General features: G+C 37.2%; 1 pseudogene; it reads right to left on the bottom strand.

The window, feature by feature from the left end:
* Window positions 1–8,082: 8,082 nt before the first annotated feature.
* Window positions 8,083–8,987, bottom strand: LOC143380725 (nucleoporin NUP35 pseudogene; annotated as a pseudogene).
* Window positions 8,988–12,078: the final 3,091 nt, after the last annotated feature.

The raw sequence follows: 12,078 nt of genomic DNA, 5'->3' as shown, positions 1-12,078 counted from the left end.
CATGCTGGGATGTACACTTTCATGAAGCTTGGTACCTAGCATAAAGTCATAAATAATTTTTAGGTGGCAGTGTATCAGAGGAAAGACCTGAAAAATGTTTGTGAACCTAACAGTGGAGATTCTATTGTCTTTATCTTCCAAACTATAGAGTTTAGTCTATTTCTGACATCCCTTAATTGTTTTTCCTTTAATAATGCCTAGGAAGAATCTGTATAGCACAAAGTATGAGGTTAAGACAATTACATTCATGTAGCATTTTCCAGTCTCATTTCCCGCCTCTGACTTTAGCTTTGAATTTCTACACATTTCATTGTATAGGGGGAACAATGACTCACCAATAACATCAAGAATAGCACAACAAGTTCTTTGTCGTAAGAACTTTCAAAGGTGAATATATGCAGTTAATGTCTACGTGAATTCCAAATGTAGCTACAAGAAGCATATGTAGGTTCAAATGTGAACATTGTGCATCAATAGCTCTCATTCTCTTGTTTAACAAACATGCTGTGTGAAATCTCATTCAGCTGTATCCTGCTGGAACTCAATTGCAGAAATCTTGTTTTTTGCCTATTAATGAGTCCTAGAATAGTGCCTGGGAGATAATAGGGCCCAGTAAATATTTGTTAGTGAGTGAATCTCTTTACTACTTTTCTTTTTACCTCCCTATTCCACTTTCCATTTCTTTGCAGAAGAAAATTACAAAGTGTCAGACACATAAGGGATTTTGCCACAAAAAATAGAACTGCTCTTGTTCTATGTTATAGTATTTCCAATTTTCACAATCAGTAAAAGAGTATTATTAGTCATATACAGGAAGTTGAATGTCTAGGATTTTTTAAATACCTAAAAGATATAATGAAAGAAAATAATTTGCAGAGTATTTGTTTGCTCCTCCTGCTTGTAAAAAGCATGTTTGTCATGGTTGTTTGAAAATGGACCCTGCCTGACCTCTGCCACAGGTAACTGCTTCTATATTCTTTTGATGGAAGTTTTAAGGCAAGGAATGAGGTAGTGAGGAGAGACTGTGTTTAGAAGACAAAGTGAGACACAGGTTTGAAGCAGGATGTTTTAAAGAGCCTCGCTTTTTTCCATTCTGTTTTCAGTCCCTACCAGCCACCCACTCATCTTGATCAGCTCTATTGGCTCCTCAAGAATTATTTACTAATTGTCCTTCATGTACAACGCACGTACTAGGTATGTCAGAGAATATGAGCAAACCACAGTCCTCATTTGTGCTCTGAGAGATTATAATCTAGAATAAATAAAATATGTACATATTGTGGGGTGGCCAGCACCCTGCCACGATAGTTTCCTGCTCAGAAGGTTGTGAGCAGGAAAGTCTGAAATAATTAGTGAAGAAATAAGAGACAGAGCCAGAAGACAGGTTCAAAAAGGGGAGCTCCTGAGAGCTCCTCCAAGTCCACACAGAAGCTGGAACTGAATGATTAGAAAATGGCTCTGTCTGGGCTGGGGTTGTGGCTCAGTGTTAGAGCACTTGCCTTGTACATGTGAGGCACTGGGTTCAATCTTCAGCACCACATAAAAATAAAGTAAAGGTATTGTGTTTATAAAACAAAACAAAATTAAAAAGAAAGAAAATGGCTTGGTCCTTTAAGGAAGAATACCTCAAAGGCAGGGATAAGGTTTCAGCGGGTGGAGTCTTGTCTTGCTTCATGGTGTCTTGCAGTCAACAGGTTGATTGGTATCTCAGCAAGCCATACCTATCTCTGGTGCTGTGTGGAACTTGTGGCAGAGCTGAATAGAAAGTCACATGTACTGGGCAGTCTCAAACCAGCAGAGATGCTGCTGGGAGTTCCCAGATACCAGACTTTCCTATCCAGTGGCTTCCATTCCAATTGGGTTCACGCACATTTCACTAGTGGCTTCTGGTATGTACACAATTATGATTTTTTAAACTTGCTACAATAAAAATGTCACAAGAGTTTTAAGACAGTGAATCCAAGCTTTTATAAGGTCCTATCTCCCAAATGCTATGGAAGCATCTCTTATATCCCAAGAGCAACTTGCATTAGGATTAGTGATTTGTTGTTTAAAGGAATATGTCAATAACCATTAAAGATACAAAGACCAAATATGGAAAAATGAAACTGATTTATTGGTTAGTTGTGGAATTACGGGTAAAATTTCCCCCAATGGTTTTAATTGACATTGCCATTATATAATGGTGTCTTGAATTTTTTTTCATGTTTAAAAGAAAAAGGTTTAAATTGTTGTCATACACAACTGAGCTCTAGGGACTGATTCCCAAGTTAGCCCAGCTGAACTCTGAATTAATCTCTTGAGGATCTAAGAACTCAGAGTCCCACAGAACATTATCAACTTCACATGATCATAGCAACATAGTTTTAAACACTCTCAGGATTTTTATATATCATATAACATGAAGACAGTTTTATACTGCTGAGAGTCAAATCTTTAAAAGGGAAGTGCTCATAGAACTGTCTTCTTGGGACTATTTGAGTTTTTTTTTCCTACCATCCTTTTGAAGTTGACAACAGTCCTGTGTGGGTCCACTGTCAGTTAACTAGACAGGAAGCACTGTTAGGTAAACAGATGTTGTCAGTAGTATAATCTACTAATTTACCATGATCATTACCTGATTGCTTGCATTTAACACTTACCATCTGAGCCAAGGGTCCTACAATTTTGTGACTATAGTAATACCAGAATACAAGCCTCAACCTTTAGCAGCCAGTAAACCTCTCCTGTTAATATGAACAGAGTGTTTCTGAGTCTATGTGGCAAGTCATGTTAAAGTGATGTTCTATGATTCTTGGTGATATCACAGAGTGTCCTTGTGTCATTCTTGGAGAAAAGGAGGACAGCAAAACACCATGTCCCTGAAGTGTTCCTCTCTGTTCCTAAGAACATAGCCAGTTAAGAGAACAGTAAGACCCAGTCAGGCCAGAATATCCAGATAAATACTATCTCAAAAGGTACTGGCTTTCCCTTATGTATGCTGGGAATTAGGGCAAGTCAGTGTTACCTGTAGAAAACTGCTGCTTTTGCACGCACACCAAGCTCCTAGGGTGCTGGTCATACTACAGGACAAGGTGAACTAATCTAATGTTATCACTGCCTCTGTAATCCAGCTAATAAAACTTCCCTCTCTGCAGTAACTGCTATTGAGCAACACACTGCAGAAAGGATAAGTGCTCATCCTGCCAGTTGCCACAGCATCATGAGGGACAGAAGTGCTACTTTCTGGCAAAGCACTAGAGGTAATGTGAGAAACACAGGTGCTACTTGTCCATCCTGTCACCACTAGACCTTCTTGGAAGCATTTTTCAATAAAGCTTGGGTCTCACATTTCATCTCCTCATTTCTTCTTTGGTCTCAGCAACCTGTCCCACTGCCGTAGCTCAACTGGGCAGTGGATACTATAGTCCTGTACTCAGCTTAGTGGCAGCCTGACTGGAAACAATTAGTAATAATAACAGTAACATTTAAGTTTGAGAACATACTACATGCCAAGCAATCTATTAAACTGTTTACATTTGTTAACTCATATAGTTCTTACAGTAACCTTAGCAAGTAGGTTTTCTTGCTGTCCTGTTTTACCAATGAGGGCAGTGAGGCTAGGAGATTAAATAACTTGCCTAAAGTTACATTCTAATAAATTGATTGTTAGAATCAGATTTTCTTACAATGCATACAACAGAAAACCACTTGAGCTAAATTAAACTCCAACTCTAATAGAAAAAGGGAATTTTAGAACCTAGGGATGTTAGAAGAAACCCATGGGTCAGAAAGGAACACCAAGCATCAAGAAGGATTAGAATCAGGAAATGGAAATCCATGGGTGTCACTGTGAGTGCCCGAAATTCAAGTGTGTGAGGGTACCATTGTGGTTAAAAGTTAAATCTCTCTCTCTCTTTCATTCTCTTGCTTCTTTCTCATTCTCTTGCCTCTTTCTCTGTATAATTTCTTCTATTTCATTTTTTTCCTGTGTTCCAAGCACACACTCTGCTTCTCCATATGTGCATGGCCAAACATAGTTGTGTCATAGCCTTTACTTGTTCTAAACCCAAGTGGTTACATTTCCAAATATTAGGAGACAGAATCTGATTAATGTTGTTTCCTCTTCTAATCTAACCAAACATGTCCAGTCAGGCATACTATACCAGCAGCATGACTGTAGGCACATTCCTGGAGGAAGTTCTCAGTGAAGGAGTCCTGCTGTCTGGGCAGATTCCTATAGGTTGTGTACTCCAGAGCTTAAGATTGAGTTAGAATCTGGGTTTTTCTGCAAAGCCAGGGTTCTTATCCACCATATTATTCTTCAAATAAATAAATAAATAAAAATTAAAAAAAAGAAAAAAAGAAAAGAAAAAGAAATTGAACACCTATAGAATTTCCACATTGTTAAGATCACGGAAAACAGTGTAGTTGTGATGTTTTATTAAGCTGCGTGGAGATTCACTGTGCTACATTCTATACACTATTTATATATCTTAAATATTAACTAATTTAAACACAGTTGAAGACATTGAGATTTTAGGTGAAAATTCAAACACTGACCAAGGACTTTCACTGTTAGCTATACAGTGCCCTAACTGTTTAAGGTACCTCTCTGGTAGAGACCCACTTAAAAATGCTGGATAATATATTTTTTAAAAACAAGCAAGGTGTTCTTTAAATGCAAGGTTGGTCTGGCTGGAATATAAAGCAAGTCCCCCCGGGAAAGGGAGAGAAGCATCTACAGAGGTAACAGGTAACTGAGTGTTTGCCCTAAGGGCATCTGCTGATCCCTGCTGATCCAGTGCTTAATCTTCAATAAATGTAAATCATGAGAGCAATAGGAGAAAAGCCTGAGTCTTTCCAAAGGTGAAGGATCAAAGCAGAGATCGCTAGGACTTGGGGTATGGCAACTTGCTTGAGACCCTCCACTCAATACCCAATGCAAAAAAAAAAAAAAAAAAAACATAGCAGAGATCCCACATGAAGTTAGAATGTTCTAAAGATGACCCACTAATGGATGATATAAGGGAAAAAAATCACCCAGCAGAATGATGTGGAAAGATCTGTATCTATTTCAGCTCTGAGAAATCTTGAACACCAATAATGTACTGGCACATGGATCCTGGACATTCACACTGCTTATATGGCCCGAAACACCTCAATCTGAAAATTTAGCTGAAGTGATCCTAGATTGTCAATGCCCCAAAGCACAGGGCAGGTACAAAGAAATTCCTTCGATAGGGCACACTTTAAAACAAGGCTTAGGGGGCAGGGTTGTGGCTCAATGGTAGAGCGCTTGCCTAGCATGCACTGGGTTTGATCCCTGGCACTTCATTAAAGAAATAAAACAAATAAAATAAAGTTATTGTGTCCATCTACAACTAAAAAAATATTTTAAAAAAACAAAGCTTAAAGAATTCCCACAGTGTTCCAAGGAACCCAACCTCCCAATCAAAAACCATAAAACACATGAAGAAATGAACTACGTTAAGCAAGAGACATCAGAAACAAGAATCACCAAAATCAGATTGCAAAACTTTTGATATTGAAGTTATAAATTATAGATTTATAAATATATAAAAGATATTTACCATTGAAAATGTGAAGAGAATATAAAAAGTTACAAAGCAGATTTAACAAATAACTAAAATTTAAGTATTAATGAGTTATTAATATTTTAATGATTGAAATTAAAAACTGTGTAGACTAGTTGAAATTAAAAACTGTGTAGACTAGTTAACACATTAAAAATAGATCAAAAGAGAAACAGTAAATTAGAAAACCATGGTTCAGATATTGTTCAGAATACAATATAAAGAGAAAAAAGTTATCTTCAAAGAAAATGCTCCTGGGCAGGGGTTTTGGCTCTGTGTATGTGCCTGGCATGCACAAGCCCCTGGGTTCAATCCCCAGCACTGCCAAACACACACACACACACACACACACACACACACACACACACACACACTCCATAAACAAAAACCCTCTAGGTGATATATTAAAATTATCTCTATTAAAATCAGGAATGAAAAATGATACCCTCACTGGTATCATATCTATCAAAAATTGTCCTAGGGGTATATTCAACCCAAGAACACAAGAAAGAAGAATTATAAAAATAGAAATAATTCTGTTATTTCTCAGAAATGATAGATGATAGACTACAGATCAGTTACTAGAATAAATAAAAATTTGGCAAGTTTGTTGGATACAAAATCAATTCATAGATACCAACAGCATTTCCATAAAGTGTGATAAATATATTTTATTTTTAAAATACCATTTAAAATAGCAATTAAAACTATAAAGTATCTAGACATAATCTAGTAAAGCATTTTGTGATAACTATATAAATATGGTACTGTGTTTCCTATTTCTGTTATAACAAATTACCACAAACTTAATAACTGGTTTATTTGTTGCAGTTCTGGGGATGGGAACCCAGGGCCTTGCACATGCTAGGCAAGCACTCTCTACCACAGGGCCATATCCCCAGCCCAAACTCAGTGTTTTCAAACAATACAAGTTTATTATCGTACTGTTGTGGAGGTCAGAGTCTGAAATGGTCCTGTGGATTAAAATGAAGTTGACATAGCTGCATTCCTTCCACAAGCTCAAGAGGAGAATCTTTTCCACTGCTTTTTCCAGATTCTTCAGGATGCCTGCATTTCTTGGCTCCTGGCTCCTCCCTCCATCTTTCAAGTGCCTCACTCTAACCCCTACTTCTTTTGTCACAACTCCTCTCTGACTTTGACCATCTTGTCCTCCCTCTTATAAGAACCTTGTGATTATCCTGCCTGGATAGTTTAGTTGGAACACAATGTGCCCACAGATGTGGGCACTAGGACGTGGATGTCTTCAGGGAGTCTTACTGTCTACCACAAATACAAATGGAAAGATATCTTTTCATAAATACAACATCATAGGGATGTCAGTTCTCTCAAGCTTATTTATAGATTCAATGCAATTCTGAATCACTATCTTGTCAGGTTTTTTCATTGAACCTTACAGGTTTCTTCTAGTGTTTATATGGAAGAGCAAAGTGTCAAGTACAGCTAAGAAACATCTGCAGTAACAGTACAGAGATTTACTCTACTAAATACTAAGACTTATTATAAAACTATAAAATTTAAGACAATGTACTATTAATGAAACACAAGTTTCAACCAGTCATAGAAGCATACACAGTATGGTTACATTTACACAAAAGTTGAAAATAGGAAATATCAAGCAATATATACTTTAGGGATACATATATATATATGGTCAAACTATAAAGAAAAGCAAAAAATGAAATTCAAGACTTTGGTAATCCCATTGTTGGGAAGGACAAGATTGGAGATATGCACACAGGTATCTTCAAAAGTATCATGATGTGCTATGTCTTAAGCTGAGTGGGGAAAATAGAGCTGTTAAGTTTATTATTGGACATTAAGCTGTATAATATTCTATATACACAATTTTGTTTGAATAATGTCTTCATACTTTTTCAGAACATGATTGACAAGTCTTATCAAGAATCTTTAGTCAATTTTTAAAATAATATTTTGGTTTTAGAATACTGAAAGATGACAATTCACAATGAGATAATATGCAAAGAAAATTAAACTACTAAATACTCTGTAATTCAAATTGCTAATTCTAATCTAATGCTTGGTGGAAGCAGCTGTAGTTCCTCTTCATGGAATTCACCCACCTTCTCATAATGATTACAAAGCCTCCCCATCAATTCTATTATTTAGTTTGTAGTAATCAATGCTCAGATTTTTTTGTGCTTAAACTTACATGGAAAGGACAAAAATCCTACTTACAGGAATTTTTTTTTTAGATTTCTTCAAAATGTATCACAAATATCATTTACAGTGCAAGCTACAAATAAGATGTACTCTTGAAGGAAAACTTCTAAATGAAGCATGAGATAGTCACTGATGCCAAGAGTGGTTATACAACTAACCCAGGAGATCCAGAAATACTCTGATAACTCTGTTTTAATGTACCAACCTTCTTCTTGGTAGTTGAGTTCTTAGATCTTACTATACTACCAGCTAAATATGTACTTCATTACTTCGGATATAAGACTTTCATCTTTTTGGATGTTTATCAGAAATTACTAAATGCTGTAGCAAGAGGTTTCATGATAGAAATTCTAGGGCTACTTCTGGTTGTAGTAGTGTTCCTAAGGTTTTGATGGGTGATACAAAGGCTAGAGACGGAGATGACAAAGAACATCTATCCCTGTTTTCTGTAACACTTTTATTTATTCATCATTTTGTATCAATCATGACAGATTTTCCAAAGTTTCTCCCATCTTTGCCTAAAGCTTTCTGGACCTGCAGTTTAGATTGGTAACAAATATACATCCAATTTGCTATTCTAGACATCACATGTTTTAAGATAGTCTCATATTATATAAATTGTATAAATTGTAATAATATGTAGAAAACAGATATTTGTGGAAACCAAAACACAGTTAACTGAATGTCATCCAGGTCGTCTTCTGAAGTCAGGGAATTTCTGGAGTATAAATAGAATCCAACTTGGCAGGAGTTAATGTCATCTTTTGTGAATGACCAATATTTGATGGACTAAACACACTTTGCCCTGTTTCAGAAGTAGTTTTTGTAACTCCAGCCAGATTAATCTGCATTACTGAAATGTCTGGCTGTCTTCTTGAATTTCAAGGTGTTGGTATGAGCCCTGGGAAGGAAATGTCATCATAGGTACCTCTAACTAGGAGAATTCCACTCTTTATGAGCTGGTACAACTGGTCATGGTGATGACCCACATGCAAGTAAAGGCAATCTCATTTCCATTACTCCTGCTGAAGAGCTACTAATTGATGGAGGTTGCGGAGTCATCAATTAGTAGTAACTGGACATGGCAAATCCCCCATTACAATTCTAGATAAGAACTGGGAATCAACTCCTGACTTTGGAGACATTGGTGAACCCAGTACCATTGGTTCAGCTCCATGGAACCTGGGGTTCCATGATAAATGCTGCCATCATGGCCACTACTAAACATCCTGGGATTTGGAGAGCAGGCTGTGCCCTGCTCAGTTACTTTATGATGTTTAGAGCAGCAGTTTTCAGGCTGCGCCTAAACCTGTGTTACTCCTGTGTATAAAGCAGTAGTTTGCCATAACCCACTCTATTTTGAATCTAGGTGCTGACATGGAGTGACTCTACCTACAACTTGCTTGTACAAATAAAAAACCACCATCTGTCTGGTACAAAATAAGGCACAAACAGATATTTTATTTATCATGCTAATAAAAATGACTACCTGTGAATTTATCAAATTAATCAGAAGCACATGAATACATGGGCATATCCAACTCAGACTGGAAAAACCAGACCTATGCACTTATAGAACACACTAGACCATTGAATGAAGCAACCCCCTCACTCCAGGTCTATAAAAGGAGAAGCACCCCAAAATGAGACATGGTGGTACCCTAACCTTATCACCTTGTACTTCCCATGAGCTTTGCCCAGGAAAATCACCACAATGAACTTTCAAATCTCTGTCCTTGAGCTTCGGCAGAGGGCAGCCACAAAAAGCTGCCTTCCCAAGCAGACACACTTGAGACTGCAATCAGTCCAGATCTTGGCCTAGAGTAAGTTCTTTGATTTTGACAGCTCTGTGCCCTGGACAAGTTTTTCAAATGGTTCTTAATCTTATCTGACCACCTACAGTTACTCTTTGCATTCATAATTGCTCTGCCTTTGCTCTTAGGTAAGACTCCTGAATACCTGTGGTTGCCTCAACCCTTCCTAAGCCTTCCTGCAACTTATATATATCATTGTGTAAAGTATGATTTGTGATGTGTTATAGATATTAGAAATTAAGATTGAAATAAAAGAACTTGTACTTGCCTGGCTTATGACGACCAGGTGACTCACAAATATTTAGGGAACTGCCACTGATGAAAGTGGTGTAGCCCATGAATTTATTGTTATTCAATAAGTTGACATTGTGGAAAGACACAAACCTGTTTGGTCTATGTTAGTGACATAGATTTCACTGATGACAGGGACTTTCCCAATTTTCAAAAATGATGGAAACTCCTATATATTTAATTTAAAAGGTACTCTGACTTATTTCTAAATACATGTTCAAAAACAAGTTGGAAATGCATAAATAGTATAGAGTTAAGGATCAGTAGTATATTTAATTCACATAAGTTGATTCAGTAAATAATAAAAATGTGTTCCAAAAATGATAAAAAGAGTCATGAATAGACAAATGAAAACAAGAGGAAGTTTAACTAGCAAGTAAACATATGTATTTTTTAAAAAAGTTTACATCAACTTAGTAGTTAAAAAATTAATAAAAACTATTAATCCTGGCTGGATGACAGTTCAAGTCTCCCAACTCCTGCTGTGGGTTTGCTTGTTTGGTCTTCATTTCCCATACCTCACTGCTTTATCTGGCAACAATCCAGCTTTTAGTTTCTTGCTAAAGTCTGGGAAGGCAGGTTCCTTAAATTTTGTCTGGTTAATATGGAGTATTCGCAAGCTTGATTTAGTACTGAGGTTTGAACAACTTAAGTCTCTGTTTTAAAAATGAAGCCACCACATCCCAAGCAAGAAGCCCTGTACATTGCTATTCCTTTTCTGAAGACTAAACTGAATGCAGTTTAATCTGCCAACTCCCTGTCTTTCCTCCCACATCTTCACTGCACAATGCAGGTTTACTTGGGTTTTTGAAACTGATATCTAACTTGCGTAATAAAAAATAAATAAAGACTTTTGCCTTGGGAAAATCTGGCCCAATGTTGTGACCAATAACTCTGAGGAAGGAAATACAATAGAAATTCTACACTTCCAGGAAGGTGTTCCATTGAAAAGGTGAAGTGTGGGCTGGGGATGTGGCTCAAGCGGTAATACACTCTTTCATGGGGCACTGGTTTCATCCTCAGCACCACATAAAAATAAAATAAAGATGTTGTGTCCACCGAAAACTAAAAAATAAATATTAAAAAAATTCTCTCTCTCTCTCTCTCTTAAAAAAAAAGAAACTATAAAAAAAATGAAGTGTGGTAAAGGTCAGGAAGTGAGGCAAGGATACATAGGCTTCTGGAATCTACAAAGGAAGCATAAGTATGCATGTTCTAAAAAGAAAAAAATTTTCAAATGTAATATCAGAATAACCAATAACTCTTCAAAGTAATAAAATTTAGCAACTGGACCAGTAATCCCAGTTAAATCAAAAGGATTTCAAATCCAACAAGACCCTGTTTCATAAAATAAATAAAAGGACTGGGGATGTAGCTTAGTAATAGAATACTGAATCTGGTCTAGAAAATCAGGATAGGGTCCTCTTTTCTCAGTGTTGAAGATTGAACACCCCAAAAATGCAGGATCAAGAGCAAAAAGTTTTATTTAAAGAATAGGAGAGAGAGAGAAAGAGAGAGAGAGAGAGAGAGAGAGAGAGAGAGAGAGAGAGAGAGAGAGACTGAGACTCCTCTGGAAAGGAGAGTGTCCAGAGCTGATGCCACGAGAAAGTGCCCCTTTTATAGATTTCAGTTTTCCTTTCTTCTCTGTCCCCTCTCCTCTTATTTTGCCTACATTACCAAAAGGGCAGGAGGAGAGCCATACAGGGAAGGAATATCTCTGTATTTTCCATATCTGACTAGAAAGGCAGAAAGGGGGTACTCATTAAAAACTTCTTGATGGGAGGAACAATTCCCTGGAGACAGGTGACCTTGGCAACAGGTGAGGAGGAGGAAGAAGTGTTCTGGAGGTATTAGGTATTCTGTTTCCTTTTGAATCAACCCTCATCTTCCTGATCCAATACTTCACTATCTATATTTTTTTTTTGGGGGGGTGTACGGGGATTGAACTCAAGGGCACTTCAAGAGCCACATCCCCAGTAAATAATACAAAATAATATTTTGTATTATTTAGAGACAGGGTCTCATCGAGTTGCTTAGCACCTTGATTTTGCTGAGGCTGGCTTTGAACTTGCGATCTTTCTGCCTCAGCCTCCTGAGCCACTGGGATTACAGGCATGTGCCACTGTGCCCAGTCTCATTATCTACACTGATTGTCATTTGCCCTGGTCACAATCCCCTCTCTGATTAAGGGAACT

Source organism: Callospermophilus lateralis, chromosome 14 (genome assembly GCF_048772815.1).
Source record: "Callospermophilus lateralis isolate mCalLat2 chromosome 14, mCalLat2.hap1, whole genome shotgun sequence".
NCBI lineage: Eukaryota > Metazoa > Chordata > Mammalia > Rodentia > Sciuridae > Callospermophilus > Callospermophilus lateralis.
The sequence above is the reverse complement of the archived record's forward strand: the minus strand, read 5'-3'. Positions and strand labels throughout refer to the sequence as shown.